The sequence below is a fragment of the Mauremys reevesii genome, linkage group 3, assembly GCF_016161935.1.
Source record: "Mauremys reevesii isolate NIE-2019 linkage group 3, ASM1616193v1, whole genome shotgun sequence".
In the NCBI taxonomy this organism is placed as follows: domain Eukaryota; kingdom Metazoa; phylum Chordata; order Testudines; family Geoemydidae; genus Mauremys; species Mauremys reevesii.
The window spans coordinates 119736423-119754784 of NC_052625.1; the positions used below are offsets into that span (position 1 = coordinate 119736423).

Consider the following 18362-nt stretch of genomic DNA (forward strand, 5'->3'; position numbering starts at 1 on the left):
AAAATCCAATTCCAAAACCAACTCTTAGCGCAGGTTTCCAAAACACAGAAACCACTTTCAGTCTTTCATACTATAGGCAGTGTGCAGTTCTGCCAAACAGACACACTCCATGGGTTATGTTTTTCCCCCCAGTTCATCATTTACACACGGGAATATAGTTAAGGTTAGTATTATGACTGTACTTCATTTTTTGGCCCAAGCCAGCAAATATTAACCAAATTCCTTCCATATAGGGAAAAATATCTACAGTAACTTGTCAAAGTGGAAGTGACATTCACAAAAACGTGTGCTAAAGTATGCTAGTATCCCACTCATCCACAAAGTCTGATTCCTCTTAATTTAAAATATGCCAATGTCATTTTCTACAGACTCTTAATCCCAGTACAGCAAAACGTTCAACATCAAATCCCTGTCAGCTTCCACTGAATATATTGGGCTGGACATGGGCATTAAGGAGAATATACCTTTTCCTGCTGAAGAGTGCAACAAAAGGAGTCTATGCAACAGAAACAAAGACTAGGAAGAAACTGTCAGCAAAGAAAGAAAAAGGCTGTGTAAGTCCCAGCTAGCACCACCCACATTGGCTGTGTCTCATTCTCTAACATAGATGGTATAGGGGGTCCATGGCCATCCCCCCCGATCAATCTCAGAGGGAGGTCAAACACCCCTCACTATCCTGTGTCTATAAAGCCCATTCTCAGTGGAGAATTAGCAATCTCAGGGCTCTGGTCCTCTGGCATGGCAAAGCAACAAGCCATTTGAAGAGCTCTGGCCTTCGGGGAAGGGCAGAGCAACAAGCAGTGTGAAACTGTGCCTCAAAGCAGCAGCTGGCACCCTTATATTCACCACTATTATATAATTATGACATGTTGTGTACAAAGTATGCCTTGTGAGGTATTTTAAAAGATGATCTGTTGAACATCAATATCTTGTTGGATTGTATGTGCTATCATTGTATGGTAAATTATGAAGTTTTGCTATATGTATTACTGAAATATGATGTGAAGGTGGAAACACCAACAACCAACCTTTCCAGGACCACAGTAGAGCGGCCAGACAGTGTGGCTGGCCCATTAAGAGAAATCAGAGATGGCATATACACAGTGGAGACAGCTTGATTCACATCATAGCAAATAATATTTCCAGCAAACTGGAAAAAACTTTAAAAGGGGGAAGTGACATCATCACTTGGCCTCATTCCTCCCACAGCTCAACACCTGGAAACATGTCTGGAAAACAAAAGACTCAACTGGGGAGGTGGTTCCAGGCTGGAAAGGAGAATCCCAGTGTGCGTATTAAGGAACAATACCATCAGGTGAGACACTACTTGATTCAAATCCTATCTAATTTATATAACTTAGATTGCAGTTTTACTTCCATATCTTAGGTAATCAGCTTTGATCTGTATGCTTACTACTTATAATCACTATCTTTCTGTAGTTAATAAAGATGTTTTATATTTTACCTAAAACAGTGTGTTTTGGTGGAAGTGTTTGGTGTACAAAAGCTGGTGCATGTAAATTTTCCTTTGTAGAAGTGGCAGACTGAGTAATGAACTAACACTGGTTAGGCTTCTGATCAGGGCAAGACCGTACAGGCCGTGGGGTCCTAGACTGGGGAACTGGGGGAATTGGGTGGAGCCTCTCTAGTGTCAGTTCATGAGTGGCTAGGAGAAGCATTCATGTAATTCAGCTGAATATGGCCCTAACTGTGAATGTTTGTGAGAGTGCAGGACCTGGAGAGGTTTGCAGCTTGTCACAGCATCACAGTGTGAGAGGGAGCCCAGGTTGGTAAGCCAGAGGGCTCAGTGGTACCCCCAGTTCCAGGGTACCACAAGCAGTTTCAAGGGCTCTGGCCTTCAGACAGACAGCAGACAAACACAGGCCTCTTGGTCTGGGGTGGGGTGGCCACAAGGGATGGGGGGAGGGGACAGGCCCACCATACTCCAGGGCCTAGCAATAGCAGATGGTTCCACCCCTGGGTCAGTGGAAATCTCACCGAAACATGCTTACACTATTGTCTGGTGTCCCTGGGCTACTTCTTACAATTCTTTTGGAATGTACCTCTGTTTCCTGGGATTCCTCCATCTCCCCGGGGTACATCACCAGTGGCAATTCCAGTAGCTCCTCCAGGTACTGGTCAGTCAGCAGTACCAGCATCTCCTCTGAGTCCTCAGTGTGGCAGGGCTCGGTCTTAGGGGCAGGGCTCAGCAGCAGGTGAGACCTAACTGCTTCCTCTCTGGCTTCCCACAACTTAGCTGCAGGGCCCTCCTTTTAAACTTCCCACTCCACCTCTCTGCTTCCAGCAGGGGGCATGGCTTGCCTGGCTCTCTAGGGGGTGGAGAGTGGTTCCTCCCCTTCAGCCTCAGAGGGAGGCCACGCCCGCTTGCTACAGATGGTTACAGAAGACCTCATGCACATTCCCAACAAATCCAGCAGCACAACTGGGTATTGAAAGAGGGCTTTAAATGCTGATTATTAACAGCAATATTGTAGGCAACAAGGAGGACATCAGTGAATTGAAAATCTGTCCACTGAGACACATAGTAGGGTAGTCGTAGTGATGAATGGCAAAGCAGTGACAATGTGTTACTCCCCAAACCAGCAAAGAAAGCACAAGCACTATTGGAAGGGAGTTTAAAAAGCCAAAATATTGCAGACTCCTGTAGTTAAACAGAACAATGATCATACTATTTAGCATTTCCTATAGTGCTTCACTAATTAATTCATTGTCACGATCCATGTGATGTGGCTAAGTATTGTCCCATTTTAACAACTGAGGTCAGTAGGGCCTGATTAGAGAAGTAAAGAAAAATTAATAGAGCTGATTTCACAATTCCCAGAGGCTTCACAAGAGTTACAGAAGCTTTGTGTGACGACCTGGGAAAACGTCTATTTCTTATGAATATTGTGTGAGAGTCTCTTGTGTGACTCCCGATTCTGTTGTGTATTGCTGTCTGACTGAATGCATAGAGTTAAATCAACAGAGGCTGTAAAGGTATTGATACAGAACCAAGCAGGAAAGGTAAAACAGTAACAGATAAGACAGCCTCTCAGGTACCAGTTTCAAGGGAGTTAAGATAACAGTGGCTTGGTTGTCAACTTGGGGGGAGAAGTTATCTAGTGACTACATCCAGGCTGTGATGTTTTATTCTTCCCAAGGCTAAGTCTGGAATCAAAGGAAACCCTAAAACATCACAGAACCCTGAACAATTAAAGAAGTGCCTCTGGCAGAAGGGAGGGGAAAAGTGGCCACAGAAGCTAATCAGGATGTGTCAGTGAAGAAGCTGACTGACTGAGACACAGAGTATGTCTGCAATCAGAGGTGTGTTTGCAGCTCAGGTAGGCATTGTGATACTACACCCCATATTCATCATAGTGATACGATTATGGCATAATTACGATCATAGATTCATAGGACTGGAAGGGACCTTGAGAGGTCATCTAGTCCAGTCCCCTGCACTCAAAGCAGGACTAAGTATTATCTAGACCATTCATGACAGGTGTTTGTCTAACCTGCTCTTAAAAGTCTCCAATGATGGAGATTCCACAACCTCCCTTAGCAATTTATTCCAGTGCTTAACTATCCTGATATTTAGGAAGTTTTTCCTACATCCAACCTAAACCTCCCTTGTTGCAATTTAAGCCCATTGCTTCTTGTCCTATTCTCAGAGGTTAAGAACAATTTTTCTCCCTCCTCCTTGTAGCAACTTTTTACGAACTTGAAAACTGTTATGTCCCCTCTCAGTCTTCACTTTTCCACACTAAACAACCCCTTTTTTTTTCCAGTCTTCCCTCACAGGTCATGTTTTCTAGACCTTTAATCATTTTTGTTGCTCTCTCTGGACTCTCTCCAATTTGTCCACGTCCTTCCTGAAATGTGACGCCCAGAACTGGACACAATACTCCAGTTGAGGCCTAATCAGCACAGACTAGAGCAGAAGAAGAATTACTTCTCATGTCTTGCTTACCACATTCCTGCTAATACATCCCATAATGATATTTGCTTTTTTTGCAACAGCCTTACGTTGACGACTCATATTTAGCTTGTAGTCCACTAATACCCCCAGATCCCTTTCCACAGAAGGGCCTAGGAAGAAGTAATTTCCCATTTTGTATGTGTGCATCTGATTGTTCCTTCCTAAATTGAGTACTTTGCATTTGTCCTCATTAAATTTCATCCTATTTACTTCAGACCATTTATCCAGTTTGTCCAGATGATTTTGAATTTTAATCCTATCCTCCAAGCACTTGCAACCACTCCCAGCTTGGTATCATCTTCAAACTTTATTAGTGTACTCTCTATTCCATTATCTAAACAATTGATGAAGAACCAGACCCAGAACTGAACCTGCGGGACCCCACTCGTTATGTCCTTTCACCATGACTGTGAACCACTGATAACTATTCTCTGGGAATGGTTTTCCAACCAGTTTTTCACCCACCTTATAGTAGCTCCATCTAAGTTGCATTTCCCTACTTTATTTATGAGAAGGTCATGCGAGACAGTATCAAAAGCTTACTAAAGTCAAGATATACCACGTCTACCACTTCCCCACACCCTTCCACAAGTCTTGTTACCCTGTGAAAGAAAGCTCCCAGGTTGGTTTGACATCATTTGTTCTTGACAAATTCATGCTGACTATTACTTGAAATGGTCGAGTTCAGGATCCTGACAAAAGGAAGAAAGGAAACTTCAGAAATGCAGACTTTGACTCCCTCCAGGAACTGATGGGCAGGATCCCCTGGCCGAACAACATGAGGGGGGGAAAGAGTCCAGGAGAGCTGGCTGTATTTTAAAGAATCCTTATTGAGTTGCAGGAACAAACCATCTCGATGTGTAGAAAGAATAGTAAATATGGCAAGCCACCAGTTTGGCTTAACAGTGAAATCCTTGCTGATCTTAAACACAAAAAAGAAGCGTTCACAAAGTGGAAGCTTGGACAAATGACCAGGGAGGAGTATAAAAGTATTTCTCAGGCACGCAGGAGTGAAATCAGGTGGGCCAAATCACAACCACCTGTTGTGGATGTGAGTTGCAGCTAGCAAGGGACGTTGAGAGTAACAAGAAGAGTTTTTACAGGTATGTTAGCAACAAGAAGGTGGTCAGGGAAAGTGTGGGCCCCTTACTAATGTACTAAATAATCCCAGTTCCCCCTCCTCCTCTCCTCAAGTCAGCAGCCCCCCCCCCTATTTTTTTTTTTTTCCTCCGCTGGACTCTTTTTTTTTTTTTCACATCCTTGTGTGGTGTGGGGCCCTGAACTGCCTTCTGGGCAACAAGGGCACACTGACTCATATCCAGCTTCTTGTTCACTGTAACCACCAGGTCCTTTTCTGAAGAACTGCAGCCTAATGACAGAGGATGTGGGGAAAAAAACTAATGTACTCAATGCTTTTTTGCCCCTGTCTTCACAAACTAGGTCAGCTCCCAGACTACTGCACAGGGCAGCACAACATGGGGAGGAGGTGACCAGCCCTCTGTGGAGAAAAGTGGTTCAGGACTATTTAGAAAAGCTGGATGAGCACAAGTCCATGGGGCCGGATGCGCTGAATCCAAGGGTGCTAAAGGAGTGGGTGGATGTGATTGCAGAGCCATTGGCTATTATCTTTGAAAACTCATGGCTATCGGGGGAGGTCCCGGATGACTGGAAAAAGGCTAATTAGTGCCCATTTTTTAAAAAGGGAAGAAGGTGGATCCAGGGATCTACAGGCCAGTAAGCCTCACCTCAGTCCCTGGAAAAATCATGGAGCAGGTCCTCAAGGAATCAATTCTGAAGCACTTAGAGGAGAGGAAAGTGATCAGGAACAGTCAGCATGGATTCATCAAGGGCAACTCATGCCTGACTAACCTAATTCCCTTCTATGAGGGATAACTGGGTCGGTGGATGAGGGGAAAGCAGTGGATGTGTTATTCCTTGACTTTAGCAAAGCTTTTGATACAGTCTCCCAAAGTATTCTTGCCAGCATGTTAAAGAAGTATGGGCTGGATGAATGGACTGTAAGGTGGATAGAAAGCTGGCTAGGTCATCGGGCTCAAAGGGTAGCAATCAATGGCTTGATGTATGGTTGGCAGCCGGTATCAAGTGGAGTGCCCCAAGGGTCAGTCCTGGAGCAGGTTTTGTTCAATATCTTCATTAATGATCTGGAGGATGGCGTGGACTGCACCCTCAACAAGTTTGCAGATGACACTAAACTGGGAGAAGCGGTAGATACACTGGAGGGTAGGGATAGGATACAGAAGGACCTATAAAAAAAAGGATTGGGCCAAAAGAAATCTGATGAGGTTCAACAAAGACAAGTGTAGAGTCCTGCACTTAGGATGGAAGAATCCCATGCACTGATACACACTAGGGACCAAGTGGCTAGGCAGCAGTTCTTCAGAAAAGGACCTGGTGGTTACAGTGAACAAGAAGCTGGATATGAGTCAGTGTGCCCTTGTTGCCCAGAAGGCAGTTCAGGGCCCCACACCACACAAGGATGTGAAAAAAATTGGCAAGAGTCCAGCGGAGGGCAACAAAAATGATTAGGGGGCTGGAGCACATGACTTATGAGGAGAGGCTGAGGGAACTGGGATTATTTAGTCTGCAGAAGAGAAGAATGAGGGGGGATTTGAAAACTGCTTTCAACTACCTGAAAGGGGGTTCCAAAGAGGATGGATCTGGACTGTTCTCAGTGGTAGCAGATAACAGAAGGAGCAATGGCCTCAAGTTGCAGTGCGGGAGGTTTAGGTTGGATATTAGGAAAAACTTTTTCACTAGGAGGGTGGTGAAGCAATGGAATGGGTTACCTGGGGAGGTGGTGGAATCTCCTTCCTTAGGAGTCTTTAAGGCCAGGCTTGATAAAGCCCTGGCTGGGATGATTTAGTTGGGGATTGGACCTGCTTCAAGGAGCAGGTTGGACTAGATGACCTCCTGAGGTCCCTTCCTACCCTGATACTCTATGATTCTACTTATCACCTTATCTTCTGGATGTTTTCAAATTGATTGCTTAATTATTTGCTCCATTATCTTTCTGGGCACAGAAATTAAGCTGACTAGTCTGTAATTCCCTGGGTTGTCCTTCTTTCCCTTTTTATAGATGGGCACTATATTTGCACTTTTCCAGTCTTCTGAAATCTCTCCTGTCTTGCATGACTTTTCAAAGATAATTGCTAACAGCTCTGATATCTCCCCAGTCAGCTCCTTGAGTATTACATTTGCAGTGTTAAGTGACCACCTGCATTTCATCAGGCCCTGGTGACTTGAAGACATCTAAGTAATTTTAACTTTTTTTCCTCAATTTTAGTCTCTTCTGATCCTACCTCATTTTCACTGGTATTCACTATGTTAGATATCCAATCACCGCCAACCTTGATGATAACCGAAACAAAGAAGTCATTAAGCACCTCTGCCATTTCCACATTGTTATTATTTTTCCCTCTTCACTGAGTAATGGTCAATTTCTTATAAGATGGGTAATGTAAGGTATCATTGGAAAAGTTATGATTTGCTGAATGATTATCCTATTTGTGTGCATGTATCATTTTTGTATCTGAAGTTATGAATATTGACTATGTATCTGTATTTCAAATGTGTTTACACCTGGGTAACACCCATGAGACAAAAAGGCTTCTAATCTAGCCAGTTGGTTGTGAAGGGCCTATTCAGGGTAATGGGCCATTAGGAAAAACAATAGGCCTAAGGAGAAGCTTATCCCACACCTAGTAAGCCTTCTTGAGAATGCTCCAAATAGCTTGTAAGTAATGGCTGCTATGACTCAGCAATGGCATGTGACCAGATCACATGACACTGAACTCCATTTTGTTACCCGTATTTTTCCCACAAACTGGCTGGGAACTGAGTTTGGAACAAAGGGTTCCCGCCCTATATTAAAGCTATATAAGGTGGGGTGTGATATCATCTAGGGGCCTCACTCCCCACACAAGAGAATTCCTGGAAACACCTGAGGAACAAAGACTGAACTAGCAGAAGTGCTGGTCCCAGGCTAAAGGGATTTCTAGCCTGTGTATGTAAACCTGCCGGACTGCCTGTATCATCAACCAGGGTGAGAAATTGCTAATTCATATCCAATCTTTCTAGTATTTTAGGTTTAGTTTGCAGTTTTGTTTATTTTACTAGGTAATCTGCTTTGATCTGTTTGTGATCACTTATAATCACTTAAAAATCAATCCATCTTTTGTAGTTAATAAACTTGTTTTTTGCTTTATCTATATCAGTGTGCCTTTAAGTGAAGTGTCTGGGAAAAATCTCAACTTGGTTAACACAAGTTTATTGCATATGCCACTCCACATTGAGGGAGAGACGAACTGGGTAATAAATTCATACTGGTCACGGCTTCCATCAGCGCAGGACTGTATAGCTCTGGGGTCTTAGGCTGGGGATTCTTTTGGCTGTAGCCTCTCTATTGTTGGTTCATGCAGTGGCTGGCTGCTGCATGCAACTGCAGCTGAGCGTGTGAATGTTGGTGCGAGTGTAGGACTAGGAACAGTCTATAGTTTGTCACAGCAGCACAGTACTGAGAGCGAGTCCAGGCTGGTGAGTCAGAGGGCTCAGTAGTACTGCAGTTCCAGACTCCACGCCGGGGGTGACAACCCATCACAGGCATACCCACACTAGCTTTTATCTACCTAGGATAGCTACAAATAGCAATGAAAATGCAGTGGCACAGGCTGTTCAAGCATGCTAGTGACCCTGGGGACCTACTCATGTTCCTAGCATGCAGTGGGGTCCATGCAGCTATTTTTAGCTGTGCTAGTTATATTAAAAATAGCAGGGGTATGCCAAAATACGCTGCAATCACACCTCCGATTACAGTGTGGAGACACTAAGGGTACGTCTATACTTACCGTCCAGGTTGGCGGCTAGCGTTCGACTTCTCGGAGTTCGATATATCGTGTCTAATCTAGACGCGATATATCGAACTCCGAACACGCTCCCGTCGACTCCGGAACTCCACCACCGCGAACAGCGGTGGCGGAGTCGACGGGGGAGCCACGGACTTCGATCCCGCGGTGTCTGGACAGGTGAGTACTTCGAACTAAGGTAGTTCGAGTTCAGCTACGCTATTCGCGTAGCTGAACTTGCGTACCTTAGTTCGAACCCCCTCCCCCAGTGTAGACCAGGCCTAAGACACAGAGGGAGAAGGCTGCAAGGAGCATAGGCTGGTTCTCCCAACTCAGAGATCGAGAAATAAGCCAGACCACCTGAGCTATGGCTATACGAGTTACAATTAGGTAAGAGAACATGCATGTGGGTCTCTTATTTTAAATTCACTTCCCTCAGCACTGTGCATCTTTGGGGCAAAATATATCATGCTGTGTCTCAAATAAGCTGTCTATTTCACTGCAAATGTTGTTGTCATCGCTTCCAAAGGGAAACCCTGATTGGGTCCAACTCCATCTGGACCTGCTGAATTAGTCGTGGTTGGTAGCCAGGGGCTGTTACCTAGAGACCCAGTTAAAGTGGTTGGGTCAGTTTCTCACCCCAAGAAAGAAGTAGAGGCAGAATTCTGCCACTTCAAAGGGGGAGGTGCACTTGGGAAACTAGGATAGGATCTCATCTGGGTCAGCCTAACTACTGACTCACACTTAGCACTTCTGAAAAAAATCAAGTCCTCATATGACTTGCCCAAAGTCATGTGGCAGGTCTGGGAACTGAAGACAAGTTGTTTGAGTCCCAGTACACATCACCATCCTTCATCATCTTCTGGGGCTGATGGATAATCTTTCAATTTTTAATAAAAAAAGTGGCAATTTGGCAGTTAGTATGTTACTTACACCAAATCAGTAATTAAGTCACTAATGCTCAGTAGCAACTCTAGCCAAATTGAACAATCCCTTCTCCTCCCAGTATACCATTACCCACACAGTAAACAATCACTAAACATTTTACAGTGTTAAGTGACCTCTGATTGTGTCTGTATGACACTACTACCTATACCTATCCTGCAGCATGTCACTTTATTCATTCCAGTGTGGTTTATTTTATTGCAGGATTTCTCTAGCAAGATCTTTTCATGATGGATCTGTTTAATCTGTATTAGACACTGTTCACTTAACTAAAGTTTTGGGGCCAAGTGTACCCGTGATGCAACTAGGCTGACTCCAGTAGAGTGATCCCAGGAGTTAAATTTAGCTGTGTACAATCAGAAGAAGTAACTTTTCCTGCACATTTCCTTAAACCCATAGTACATTTTCACATCATTCATAATAAGTCAGTAATTTCAGCTTCTCATTTGTGTTCAGAGAGTTCACCTGTATGTGGAAGCATACATTTTGGGTTTGGACACTCATTAGTTTCAGGAAATATCAGCAGTAATTACACTGGAATCTGGGAGCCAGTTAATTGGGCTTAAACATTCTGATCATGAATCTAAACCCAACCTGGTTTTGAACATGCCGGGGTAGAATCTCTGGTACAATAGAAAGTAAGGAAACATCAGCTAAGTTCATGATTTCTGCCTCTCTCATTCCGAGTTGTCTCAAAGGTTGCACAATTTATAATGAGGTGTGTGAAATGACCCACAACTATAATCTTGTTGTGCTTTCATGCCTTTCTCATCTCACCACATATTTCACTCTCCTTTCTCTTTTGTCCAGGAAGCCTATATCCTATGCATCCCTATTATCTTTGTGAAGCCTCTTATGCAGTTGACTACCAACTAGCTCATTACAGAAATTTTAGAATTAAGCAATTTGTTTTCTTTTTCCATTTATTTTCTCCATGTAATGCAAAGCCACAGACACTTCACAACCCTAAATCCCTTGCCTATTCTTCATAGGTATCATTTCTTTTCCTATTCTGGATCCTACCCCATCCTCAGAAATTGTATCTGTGAAACTTAGCATCCTGAGAAACATTTTCCGTGTCTGACCACAAAAATCACAAACTCCTTTTCACTGAGATCACACTATTCTGCACAGGGCTGGCTTGAGGAATTTGCAGAAGATTCTTTGTGATGCGTCCCAAATTAACTGACTCATTGGTAAATGTGTATTGCGGGTTGGAAAGAGGGCATCTTTAGCTCCTCTTTTCCCTCCAGCTTCCTGATGCAGAAGAGAAGTCCAAGTAATCATAAATTTTGCCTAGTTGCCAAATTTGTTCAATTAATTTGTTCAAATAAGCTGTAGGTCTGAGGACATCAGACACTGGTGGGTTGTGTGTTCATTCTGATGCACTAACAAACATTAGCTATTTAACCATCCTATAAGGTAGATGCATATTATCCCTATTTTACAGATTTGGGAACTAAGCCAAAAAGATTGTTTGACTTGTTGAGATCTAAAGGAGGAGTCAACATCAGGGCAGGATTAGAATCCAGGAGCACCTAGTCCACACTACATCAGGCTATTGAGCTGTCTCTCCTGGTGGACAGAGAGCACTGGTTGATCAGCAATGCTGGCTCGGCTATAGGCAGCTAGCTAGAAAGGAGCCATGGGTGTCTTCAAGCCTCTGCCAATGCAGTTGCCTTTACAATTACAAACTTGATCTGGATTGCTCCAAAAATTAAACATGGTTTTCATGGACTCTAAAAAGGATATTTTCAGGAAGACTAAATAACCTGTGACCTTTATAAAAATTCAGTTTCCAAAATTTCAACACTAGCAATGGTTTACATATTTATGAGGCTGCTTTGCAATTAAAGAACTAAAGAATTACTTCTTTGGAAAATGAAAGCTGAGATTTCCCCTTTAGATTTTTATGTCCCTCCTACCCCCAACCTGGAGGAAGGACCAGCTTCTAAAGCTCAGCAAATATTGCTAAAAAGTATTTGCAAACATTCATTTGACTAAAAATCTCAGTTTGCTTTGACATTCATAACCCCTTTAATTCACTTTGCAGATATATTTTTGCAGGCAAAATTTTGTTTGCAAGAATATTTGCATAAAGGGAAAGTGTCAAATATACTCATACAAATCTGCATTAGTATGCTAATACTTGTACAAATATAAATGGCAACACATGATTATGTAGCTATCACAAGATCTCCTTGTTGAAGATATCCAGTAACAAAGAAAAAATACCACCAAGTGACTTCAGTAACAAATCATAGTGCAACTGACAAATTGCAGTACAAACAGTAAATGCTTACAGAAATAGTTGTGGTGAATAGTTTACAAGCAATCCATTGCCTGAAATTGTTTGCATAAAAGTCACTTGTCAAATAATTCTGAGTAACTAACAAAGTAAAAGAAAAAAAGTCTGTTTGCAGGTAATTTACTAACAAAAAGTGAATTCAGTTAATCAAATAAATACTTCGCTGCAAATACTTTGTTCAGCTCATTGTGCCTCGATTTACTTTTGCCACACATGCTGAGAATTAAATATGTAATAATTTTAATTTCCCTTTTTCCTTCAATTGTGCTTTTTATATAGGTTTTGGGCGGTGGCTCATTTTCACCCTCCCAGCAGAATAATTTGGGGGTGGCAGGAATTGTATTCTCTTAATGTCGGTTTCCTCTTTCATCTTACAATTCAAAGGCATAATACAGCACAAAGTTAGCACTCTTCATTGCATTTCTACCACAGTTCAAATGAACCCATCCTTTTTACTCTCTGGAAGCCAACTACAGGATTATTGCAATCTACAATCTCTTTTTATGCCCTAGGGATCCTCTCTTTCTTGTTTGGACTAGGATGAAATACAATTTATCTATCTGTTTGAACATGGTTCTGATTAATACTCTGTCAGACATCCTGGAAATACTTAGCTATTAGCTAGGTAACAAGAAACCTGAACTAATTAGGGTTGTGCATGCGTGAGCTCACAGGTGCCAATAAGGGACAATTAACTAAAGCAAATTAAGAGAATCACCCACTGAAAGATTGCTGGGAGTGCCACTGGCTTGGATTACACCCTTTGTTTCTCCTTTTGAGTCTGTACAGTGATGGCAGCACTTCTCTGAGATACATTTTCAAAGGGGTATGTCAGGTCTGTGCCCACTGATGTGGAAATTATTACAGTAGCACCAGGGGCAATGATGGAAGGATAGTTAAAAATAATTAGCAAGAAAAATTTGCATCGGGCTAAGGGCTTTGATTCTGTCAACTGGTATAAGTGATTAGATAGGTACACACCATTGCTGTAAAAGTATCCATTAAAAAAGTGGGAGATGTTCAGGGAATAATTAGCAATCATTCCCTTTCTTTTGTTCTCTTGCTAGACTAACTCACACAACCTGAAGAGTTTACTCCAAGACAAGTGGCTTAGTATGAGTCACCCCTGAGGCCATACAGTATCTCAGGCAGATTGCCTGTACCTGGCATAGGTTGCAAACTGCTCAGATAAAAGGAAAGAAGAAAAGCAGGGCAGACTCGCCAGACACAAATGCCCCAGTGGAGAATGCACCAGGAGATCACACCCCATCACCTTTCAATAAGATGATTTTCCTCTTCCTTCATTTCAAATGGATTTATGATCACAATAAAAGAGAAAGTGAACAGCAAAAGTAGGATTTCATAATTTGTGGTTTGGCTTGATTTCTTAGACAAAACTATCTAAGACAAATTACACCATATCTATAAGTGATACTAGCATTAAAGCTTGCTTTTAGCCAGCTACGTCGTCTTAGTATCAATTAACTTTTAATTGGACAAGACAACATGCTACATTATCTGGTAACTCCCTACTTCTGGACTTGAGTTATATGTACTGCAGGATTGCTATTCTGTAGTAAATAAATCCTAGATTCAAATACATGAAGAACCTCTAGGGCAACAGTGATCTTGTGTTTTCCCCTTTCCTGACAGCTACAATAAAGAAAATAAACCAGGATCTCTCTCTTCAGCGTACCCATATTTAACCTGCTGTCCCTTACTACTAGAAATTTGATGGCCTACACTTTAGCTCCTGCATGAGAATTGGTGGGAGCACCCACTACAATTCCTCTGATGATGTGCAATTGATTACAAGTCTTGATCTATGCTGCAGACAAGTATTTTGGAGACTATTCCCAGCTCATTTCATGGTAGTGTCAGCTCAAAGCCTGCCACCTTTTTCTAAGAATACATAGATCTCTTGTTCACTGTAGCAGTGCAATTCCCTACCCCTGGGGTTTCCTCTGTATATGACTTCAAATCTGTATGATCAATGTGTAATAGGCAGCAATACAATTCAGATAAAGTGAGAACTGACCTATACTCTAAACAAGGCAAAAATCCTTCTGGCACTTAAAAACAAAAAACACTACACCTGACCTAAACCAGAGAATAGTAGAAATCCCATGTAAACATAAGTTACAAGATTTCCAAACCAGTATGGTACGGATACATTTTGAATAAGCATTCCAACTTTCAGATGCTTATCCCAGGCCTTGCAAGTTCACTAAGTAGTAATAATCCTCTGAAAAATGTAGTGGCAGTATCATATGTACATTCTTAGATCCATATACTCCAAGACCAGAAGGTACCATTGTGATCATTTAGTCTGACCTGTGTAACACAAGCCACAGAACTTCCCCAAAATAATTCCTAGCACAGATCTTTTAGAAAGACAGCCAATTTTTATTTAAAAATTGCTAGCTATGGAAATCCACCACAACTTCTTGGTAAACTGTTCCAATGGTTAATTACCCTTAACTGTTTAAAAAAAAAAGTACACCTTATTTCCACTCTGAATTTATCTAGTTTCAACTTCCACCCATTGGATCAAGTTACACCTTTCTCTGCTAGACTGAAGAGCCCACTATCAGATGTTCTCCATGTAGGTACTTCTAGATTAAATCAAGTCACCCTTAGTCTTCTCTTTGTTAAAATAGGTGCCAGGACACCTGTATACTTATCACTATAAGGCATGTTTTCTAATCCTTTAATCATTCTCATAGCTCTTGTCTGAACTCTCTAATCTATCAACATGCTTCTTGAACTATGAGCACCAGCACTGGATTCAGCAGCAGGCTTACCTCTATATTTGACACTGGTACAACAACCTTTCTACTTCTACTCAAGATTCTCCTGCCATGCATCCAATGATGTCATTAACCCTTTGGGCCACAGTCTCACACAGGGAGCTTGTGTTTAAGCTGATTATCTACTATAAGCCCCAAATCTTTTTCAGAGCCACTGCTTCCCATGATAGAGTCCCCTAGAGGTGTAGATGAATTAATTACATTTAGATGAATTAGAAGACACAGTTTGCTTGTGCCCCCATCTTACCAAGTGATCCAGATTGCTCTATATCAGGGACCTGTCCCACTCCTACAATTTCTGGTCATCTGCAAACTTATCAGTGATGATTTTATGTTTTCCTCCACAGCATTGATAAAAAAAGTTAATTAGTGTAAGGCCAAGGACTGATCCCTATGCAACCCCACGAGAAACACCCCCACTGATGATTTCCCATTTACAATTACATTTTGAAACCTATCAATTACCCAGCTTTTGATCATTTAATACAGGAGTCGGCAACCTTTCAGAAGTGGTGTGCCGAGTCTTCATTTATTCACTCTAATTTAAGGTTTCACATGCCAGTAATACATTAATGGTTTTTAGAAGGTCTCTTTCTATAAGTCTATAATATATAACTAAACTATTGTTGTATGTAAAGTAAATAAGGTTTTTAAAATGTTTAAGAAGCTTCATGTAAAATTAAATTAAAATGCAGAGCCCCCCGGACCGGTGGCCAGGAACCGGGCAGTGTGAGTGCCACTGAAAATCAGCTAGCGTGTCGTCTTTGGCACGCGTGCCATAGGTTGCCTACACCTGATTTAATATGTGCCGTTAATTTTGTAATTCAATATTGAAAGCCATGCAGAGAACCACGTGGAAAGATTCATTCCAATACTGCATAATTTCTGCTTGACAGCAGACAGTAAAGGCAGTTTCCATGACTGCCAGGTTCCTCAGTTGCAATAGTTCTATCCTCTCTTTTAACAATTCTATACATAAGTGATGAGGGGACAGTTAACCACAGTGGTGACTAAAATGCACCCCATCGTTCAATGGTATTTATAACAGTGTCAAATTTCAAACTTTACCAGCTGGAGAATCTGTTCTAAGATTGGTATTGACTTTTCAATCAATGGCAAGTGTTTGCTTCTTACCAGTAGCAGCAGACATCTTTTCTGTATTAGTTATGCTACCTTACTTTCCCTCTTTGATCCCTCTACTATCACAAATGATATGAAATGTAGAAGCCAGACAGGTAGCCACAGACCCAAAAAGTGCAGAGTCATGTACATGATACAAGTTTATGTCTCAAACTTAATCCTGCTCTCCTTGGCCACAGAAAATAAAAGGAATGTGAATACTAGTGCACGAAGCTTCAAGGCCTTGGCTACACTAGATATTTGTAGCATAATAATCAGTGTGTGGTCTCCCTAGCCCACCAGGAATACCACACACATCCAAGTACAAAATTATTAGCAACAGCTAAGAAAGGATCACACCACCACATGGATTGCGCTCGATCCAAGCAAGGTTAACTGCCTCTTTAATCTCCATCAGTGCCAACCCAGCCTCAACAAGCACTGTCATAGCAAACAAATTTTCCAGAAGGCCTCCCTTCACAGTTGCCAACTTTCACGCGGTAAATAAGCACCCCGACTTTCACAATAAGTCAAAAATCAAGCTAATCCCATTTCAAACCAAGCCAACCCCTAAGAATCCCAACACTCTATATAACTACATCCTCCTGGCATGCAGTCTGGGACTGTGGTGGGCCCACTGTGCAGTCCTGACTCTTCCCCTCCCCCCCCAACCTTGCCCCTGCTTGCCAGGGGCCAATCCAAAAAAAAAAAAAGCAGCAACAAGCTACAAGCCCACAAGCAACTCGCCAAAAACAAGCCCAATTTCTGTGGGGAGTTTTTGGTTGGTTGGTTTTTTGTTTGTTTTGCCCCCCCCTTTTTTTTTTGCGGGTTTGGCATATCTACCTCACTTCTGTAAAAAAATACATACATAAAATCAGGCTGCACACTCAGATGTCACTGAACATGTCTATTTAGTAACATCCATTTCTTTGAATTCATTGTAGTCTTGGCTACACTAGGAAAATTTTGCAAAAACTCCCACTGCTGCTCATACCGATTCAGCTCTATTTGTGCTAGCAATGTGGGAGCCATAATGCAGATGGAATGAGAGCTGCCACCACTAAACTTTGGCATCTAACCCTGCACACAGCTGATCTAGTTCATGTGGGGCTTACAAAAACAGCAACTCCTTCATACTAGACTCCAGTAGAACTGAGTGGATGTTAGCAAAAAATGACATTTTTGCAAGGCTGGTAGATAAGACTTGGATTGCACCAAGCCACTTTTGAAGAAAGTCTCCAAAGTCACCCTAGGAGCATCCCGACAACTGGCCAGAGGCAGACATCTTACTGCTTGAGAACATCTGGGATTTTCTATGTATTCCCTGAAGACATCTGCTCAGCAAAATTCTACTTCAACTAACTCACAGAGGTGGTTGAAGCAGACAGAACCTCTCACTAAACTGCAGCCACTAGTGTTGCTCTCTGGCTATCCGCAGATAATGCTTGAATATCCTCAACTGCCTCCTGAGACACTGACAATTTTCCAAACAATGAGCAGAAATCTCTGAGCAAATAGCAAGTTCTAGCAATCCAGCCTGGTCTCCATTTTGACAGATTCAGAAAAGGCTGAGCATCATAGGAGTTTGATCCCCTCATCCATATTCCCACAGGAGCTTTCTAAATTGTACACAAGCCACTAGTTCAGAGAACTGTGCCAGGAACTGTCAGGGCCTCCCAGAGGATTCAGGGGGCCCGGGGCAAGGTAATTTTGGGGGCCCCTTCCATAAAAAAAGTTGCAATACTATAGAATACTATATTCTCTGCCCCCCCCCATGGGGCCCAGGGCAAATTGCCCTACTTGCCCTGCCCCCGGGCAGCACTGGGAACTGCGGGATAGGTACCCAGAAAGCAGTGTCCCTGTGACTTCTGTCTAGAGGTCTGCGTAGACACAGGACACAACTGCAGCCAAAACAAGACACCAAATTGGGCTTACTGCACAGCTATTTACTCAAGTGCCATCTTTTTACTGGTGCAGTTGGCATAATTCTCTAGAGAAAGGTAGGGGAAAACAGAGCCTTGTGTAGTTCTCTAGGAACTCCCTTTAGTGGAGCTGTATTTAGACTCCTACCGGAGTAAACACTGCTGTGACATGGGGATTTTGAGGGAAAGAAGGAGTAACAAATGGAGAAAAATGGAAACATACCATGTTCAAAGTTCCTAAGGTATAGGATACCAGTAGAAAAATAAACAAAAAGAATAAGAGTTTGACAGGACAAGATTAAGAAAGCTTTGGCTTCTACTTGACAAATAGAATATCTGCACAAAGTTCCCAGGAAACTCTGACAAATAATCTGCACTTATAGTATCCACTCAAGCAGGGTAAACCCAAAATCCCAT

At 42.4% G+C, this 18362-nt stretch overlaps 2 long non-coding RNA genes across 2 annotated transcripts in view; one reads left to right on the forward strand and one right to left on the reverse strand.

Annotated features, from left to right (window-relative positions):
* Window positions 1–18362, reverse strand: part of LOC120400274 — a 169914-nt gene that overhangs the window by 95025 nt on the left and 56527 nt on the right. The window lies entirely within an intron of this gene.
* LOC120400275 lies at window positions 481–13230 on the forward strand. The gene is made up of 4 exons (XR_005595671.1): window positions 481–554; window positions 1210–1315; window positions 3162–3341; window positions 13162–13230. It is a non-coding gene; the product is annotated as an uncharacterized LOC120400275 (long non-coding RNA).